The sequence below is a fragment of the Vipera ursinii genome (genome assembly GCF_947247035.1).
Source record: "Vipera ursinii genome assembly, chromosome: Z".
In the NCBI taxonomy this organism is placed as follows: domain Eukaryota; kingdom Metazoa; phylum Chordata; class Lepidosauria; order Squamata; family Viperidae; genus Vipera; species Vipera ursinii.
In genome coordinates, this window is record NC_139517.1 from 122,552,589 (window position 1) to 122,559,178 (window position 6,590).

Genomic DNA, 6,590 nt, shown 5'->3' on the forward strand with positions numbered 1-6,590 from the left:
TTCTCTACAACTGTGATATCTGTCTGTATTCGGAAATCCCACAAGATCTTCATCCTCTCATTCTTGACAACTTTTTCCACCCTATGTTCCCACGACTTTTTGGACACAGGCAAGTCATATTTTTTACACAATGCCCAGTGGATTAGTTTAGCAACTCGGTCATGTCTAGCTTTGTAATCTGTTTGTGCGATTTTGCTGCACTCACATAAGTACCATTTTGTCAATGAGCAGCTGATCTTTTGTTCCTCTTGATTTTTTATAATTTCCTTTTTGTTCTGCTGGATACAAATTGTTTTCCATCAGATGACTGAATACTGAATTTACCAGTATTCTTGTAAAAAGTTTGAATGTTGTTGGCAGACAAGTAATTGGGCGGTAGTTGCTTGGTTCTGTGGTCTTTTTAGGGTCTTTCATTATCAAGTATGTTCGACCAGCTGTTAACCATTCTTCACTTGTGGCATTTTGAAGCATTTCATCAAACTGAGTGGCCATGCAGTGATGGAGGCTGGTGAGGTGTTTCAACCCGTATCCATGCAGCTCGTCCAGGCCAGGTGCACTCCAGTTCTTGACCTTCTTTACTTGTTTTGCAACCATATCAGTGGTTATTACAATATTCTCCATTTTGTTTTGTGTTGCTTGTTTTTGGATATCTTTGATCCAGGAGGCAGTTTTATTATGTTCTATTGGGTTTTCCCACAGTTCTTTCCAAAAGTTTAAGGTTTTTTCTTTACATGGTAGAACAGTAGTTTGGACTTTATTTTCATCAAGTGACCGATAGAAGAGGTGCTGGTTTGTTCTGAACTGGATGTTTTCACGATATTGTTTTATTCGTCCTTCATATCTTTCAATTTTCTTTGCTGTTGCTATTACACGCTGTTTTAGGTTTTCCACGGTTTCTTTTATTGTTGTTTCCTCCAGGTTATATTTTTTGTATAAACTATTTTTCAGCTTTTCGTTCTTTAGTTTTACTTCTTTCAAGTATTTCAGTTTGCTGACATCTCCTCGTAGTTTTTTTGTTTTATTTTCAAGTTGAATTTTCCACTTTGGTGTTCCAGTGGGTTTCTTTTTACTGTACATTAGTTGGTTTGTTTCATACAGTGTGGTGGATGGGATGGAAGTTAAAATGTTGTTTGCAGCATTTAGTAGATCTTTTACTCGTTTGCTATGCACTTCACAGATGGCAGGCAATCTTTTTCTTTCTGTGTTTTCTTTGATGTGGTTTTCAATCTTTTCTTTCAGCATTTTTGCTAGATTACTTAGCTCTACGCTTTCGAGTTGTTGCACAGGGGGAATCTTTATCCTGTGTGGTAGCTTCTTCTGCTGGTTGGTCAGTTTGTTGGTCAGTTTGTTCAGGTATTGGAACAATTTCTTCAGCCTGTTCATCATCATTGCTTGTTGTTTTCTTTTTAGCCAATGTTCCCAGATGTTGAATTTCCACATCTGTAAAAAATTTATTACGGATGATGAAACATCTTTGATCCATTAATCGTTGTTCGGTTACGTCACTTTCCGGATGCTTTTCCTTCCACAGTTGCATCATTCTTTTTTGAAATCCCCTGGCTGTTGGTTCTGCCTGGTAGTAGCATTGGATGATTTCTCGATTTTCTTCGGTTGTCCAGGTTTTGCGCTTTTGTTCCAGTCGCTTTACAATTGTACACTCTGGTTCCCCACAGTAACAACTGAGCCCTGTGGCCCATTTTTTGACAGATGTCCAGGAGCCATAGCATCTGACGCGGTCCTTGTTGACCTGGGTGATGACAGATCCAGTATGGATTTTTTTTTATTTCTTCTCATCATTGGTGATGGGAGGTGCCTGGGTTGGTTCACGGTGGCTAAGCCACTACCAATCAGAAGACTGATAATCCCATAAACATAGAGACCGCACCTGATAGCTGTCCAGGCCCAGACACGGGTTGTTGTTGTTGTTATTATTATTATTAAACTTTTATTCATTAAACATGAACCTCAGTCAACTGAACACTCAAATTGACTGGAACTAATGGTTGATACGGGTTGCTGCCAGCATCCTAGGAATCAACCCGGTATCTCCTTAAAATGTAAGATGTTCTGAGTAGCACAGTTTTTTGTAGCTTTGCTGGAGTTATTGCAGGAATCTACAATTTCTTGATGTATTTTGCAAAGTTTTTGGACATAGTTCCCAGTGCCTCGATGACAAGGGGTATCACTGTTACACGTTTCATCCATAATTGTGCAGTTTTGATGGCCAGGTCACAGTATTTCATAATTTTTTCCAGTTCTTTTTCTTCAACTCTGGCATCTCCTGGTACAGTGATATCAATCAACTGTACGCTTCGGTTCTCTACGACTGCGCTATCCGGTGTGTTGTGTTCCAAATGGTGATCTGTCTGTATTTGGAAGTCCCACAAGATCTTCACCCTCTCATTCTTGACAACTTTTTCCACCCTATGTTCCCACGAGTTTTTGGACACAGGCAAGTCATATTTATTACACAATGCCTGGTGGATTAGTTTAGCAACTTGGTCATGTCTAGCTTTGTAATCAGTTTGCGCAATTTTGCTGCACTCACATATTAAATGTGAAACAGTTTCAACTTTGTTGTTGCAAAGTCGGCAATTTGGATTGTCAGTAGATTTTTGTATCTTCGCTTTCATGGCATTAGTTTGTAGTGCTTGTTCTTGAGCAGCCAGTATTAAGCCTTCTGTTTCTTTCTCGATGGTTCCCATCTTAAGCCCTACCCATGTCAAGTTGTTATCACATTTTCCTTCAATTTTTTCAAATGCTGTCCATGCAAAGCTTTGGATTTCCATCTATTTAATCTGTCATCCAGCCGTTTTTCCTTATATTCTGCCTTTGTTTCTGTTATTTTTATAATGCTCTCTGTTTTCACAGCCTGCAGCAATTTTTCTGTACTTTGATTCACATAGTCTTTCAAACTTCATTTTGCTTCTTCTACAGTTTGGTGGATTGGCAGTAGCCCTCTGCCCACTTTTTCTTGGCAGGTACAACCTGTCGATGTTATTTTATAGATGTAGAGCGTGATGTATATTGAAAAGTTTACGCATTTTCCGGTCTAGGTGTTCCAATTCAGCCAAAGTCCAGTTGATAATTCCAGCTGGGTAGTGTATCACTGGGACTGCCCATGTATTAATGGCAATAATAATAATAATAATAATAATAATAATAATAATAATAATAAAGTTGGAAGGGACCTTGGAGGTCATCTAGTCCAACCCCCTGCTCAGGCAGGAAACCCTATACCATTTCAGGCAAATGGCTGTCCAGTCTCTTCTTAAAAATATATTATTATTATTATTATTATTATTATTATTATTATTATTATTATTATTATTATTATTATTATTATTTCAATTTATGTTGCATCAATTTACATCTCAAACAAGTGACTCAAACAAGTGACAATCACAATAAGAAAGAGAATGAAGTATGTTCAGCAGCCGAGAAGAATGACAATCCATAGATGTTAACATAACCAGGAAATTTATTTATTTATTTAGTTTTATATACCGCCCTATTCCCGAAGGACTCAGGGCAATTTACAGGGCAAAGTTTAAAAAAAACAATATAAAAGTTAAAATAGAAATAGAATTAAAATAAATTAAATTAATTACTAGCCCAACAAATAGGGCCCTTCACACAGGACCCCAGACCTGGGCAATTTTATTGTATATTTTACAATATCTTATTAGTTCAGGTAGATGCTATGATAACAATGTGGGGATGGAGGTGGTGATTTTTCATCCCAACTCTAGAACTGTGCAAGTTCAGCGTGGCACAATTAGAGCTTGGAACACTTAAGTGCTGGAACATTTTGCACACTATCTGTGTGAAATGGATGATGCACTTCTCCAGCAGTAATTGCTGGTCTTTCCAAGGAAACAAAAGGAATTTATACAATGTGCTGCTAGGGAGCCAAGAATGATCATTTCTATAAGGTTTCTTGAAATGTTTGAATCAAAGATATACAAAACAGCTGGCTTAGCAGCTTAATTAAAAAACAAAGCAAAAAAAATGCCTAAATTGGATGGTTTCTAATCAGTGGCACTGCTGATATTCAAGAGGACTTTGATAAGGCTCATTTGCATAATAAAAGATCCCTTTGTTTGCTGTCATTTTATTGCCAGCAATAGCTGTATTGTTATCTAAATTACATAAAAGATGTTGCCAAGCTATTTTCTTCCCATCTGAGAATAAACAAAGTTAATTGTTCGGGGCCTAAAGACTGGAGATTTTGCAGTGAAAGAACCTGACCTGTTGAATTTCTCCCTTCCTTATAGCTTATCCCACAGGTGCTTTTTCAAGAGGCATCTGGACTTTCTTGTTTTGCAGTAACAACAGAACTACAAATTGTAGACCTTTTCCCAGCCACAGAGTCAGCCACCCGGATCAACAACAACAACTTTTATTGATTAGCCCTTGGGCCATATCAAAGTACAAAGTTCCAGCAACAAACCGTCACCAAAACTAGATAAAAGCAATCCGAAATGGAATTTGATAAAATACAATTTAAAATGGAATTAAAATACAATTTAAGTTAAAATAGTAATAAAATGCAAATTTAAGATATAGATAAAATATGGAAACATTATATTTCGGAGTCGCCCTTACAATCTACCCCAATCAGTCCCACATATGCAGATCTTAACTGGATCATTTTGTTCACATATTGTGCTACGTTGGATGTTATTTTCAAGTTCTGGCCGGACATAAGGTAAGTTATTTTGATATGGGGATCCCAATGGGTCATTCGTTTGGTATATAGACCAAGATACCTGTCTCTCACCCTCTTATACAAACAACAGTCAAATAGGATGTGAGCCAGGTCCTCTACCTCTGCCGCTCCACAAATGCAGAGACGCTCATTGTACGGTATAGAATGAAATCTCCCATATCTGACCATTGTGTTAAGCTGTTCAAATCTTGTTCTCGTAAATATCTCCCTAAGATGTTTTGGGAGTTGTGACTTCAAATAACTGTCCACTTGAAAAGTACATTTGTATTTACTCAGCCATTTCAAGTTACCCACCTTACTAAGGATAGCTATATCAGTTTGTGCTTCTATATCCTTAATTCTTTGGGCAACTCTTTTTTTAGATTGTTCTCCTGTTACGCAAGAAACAGGAAGGCCACAGCTTCTTACAAAATTTGTCAGTTTGGTGATCCAGGAGATTTGTGATTGTAGTTTTATTTGCTCTAGTAGGCATAATTTGGGGAGTCTATCAGTCTCCATTTCATTAACTTTGCACCAGTAGTTATAAGCTCTAATTTTAGATAATGCCTGAATTGTATGAATTCCCAATTCAGCTCTAACTGCTGCAGCAGATGTTCTTGGATCTACACCCAAAATGCATCTCAGATGCTGGGACTGTGTTCGTTCTAAAGCTGTGGTTGAATAAAGACCCCAAATTTCTGCTCCATACAAGAGCATTGTTGTAACCTTAGCCTTATAAACTTTGAGTAGTGGAGCTAGGGACCCTGGGTAACTATGATTCTTTAGTTTGAGCAATAAATTCAAACGGGCTTTTGCTCTAAATGTACTTCGTTGATGATGGCAGGCCCAAGATCCAGTCTTGGAAAAAGTTACTCCCAAATATACAAAGGTATTAACCTGTTCAATTGGTTCACCGTCTAATTGCCACTTATGTCTCTGATGGTTTCTTCCAAACACCATTATTTTTTATTTGGATTTGCTAATAATTAGGGAGTTATCCTGGCAATAAGAGCTGAATCTTCTTAATAGCCTACGTAATCCTACTTGTGAGTATGATAATAAAATCATATCATCAGCATAAAGCAAGCTGTTACAGTAAGTATTTAGGATCATCGGCATGTGTACCATGGTATCCTTCATTAACCCTGGCAAATCATTGATGTATAAATTAAATAATAATGGGGCCAGGATACACCCTTGCCTTATCCCTTTATTTATGTGAATCCTATTAGTCAGGGCCCCATTAACCCCATACCGCACCCTCAAACAGGTACTTGTGTAAAGGGCTTTAATCAAAGCCAGAAGTCTGGGTTCTATTTTAAGAGATGTCAATTTACTCCATAGTACGTCTCTATTTACCATATCAAATGCTGCTGTAAGGTCTATAAAAGCAGCAAACAGGGGTCTCCTTTTATAGGCATATTTGGCAATTAGATGGTTCAAAACAAAGCAGTTATCAATAGTAGATCTGTTCTGTCTAAAACCTGCTTGTTCTTCTGTGAGGATGTTGTTTTCCTCTACCCAGATTTCAATTCTGTTCAAAAGGTACCTAGCATATATTTTTGCTACAATGTCAATCAGGCTGATGGGCCTATAATTACTAGGATCCTTTTTATTCCCTTTTTTATATATAGGGACAACTATTGCCATCTTCCACCCGTCTGGTATATGGCAGGTGTTATTTATGTGTGTAAAAAGACCTGCTAATACAGGGCCCAACCAGTTGGGGAATTTCTTAAATAATTCTGCTGGTAAAAAATCCTCGCCTGGGGCTTTATTGCTCTTTAAGCTTTTAATGATGGACTGTATCTCCTTTTCTGAAACTGGTGGCCAAGGGGGGAGGGTTCTAGGATTTACCAAATCACTGTTTAAAAATAAT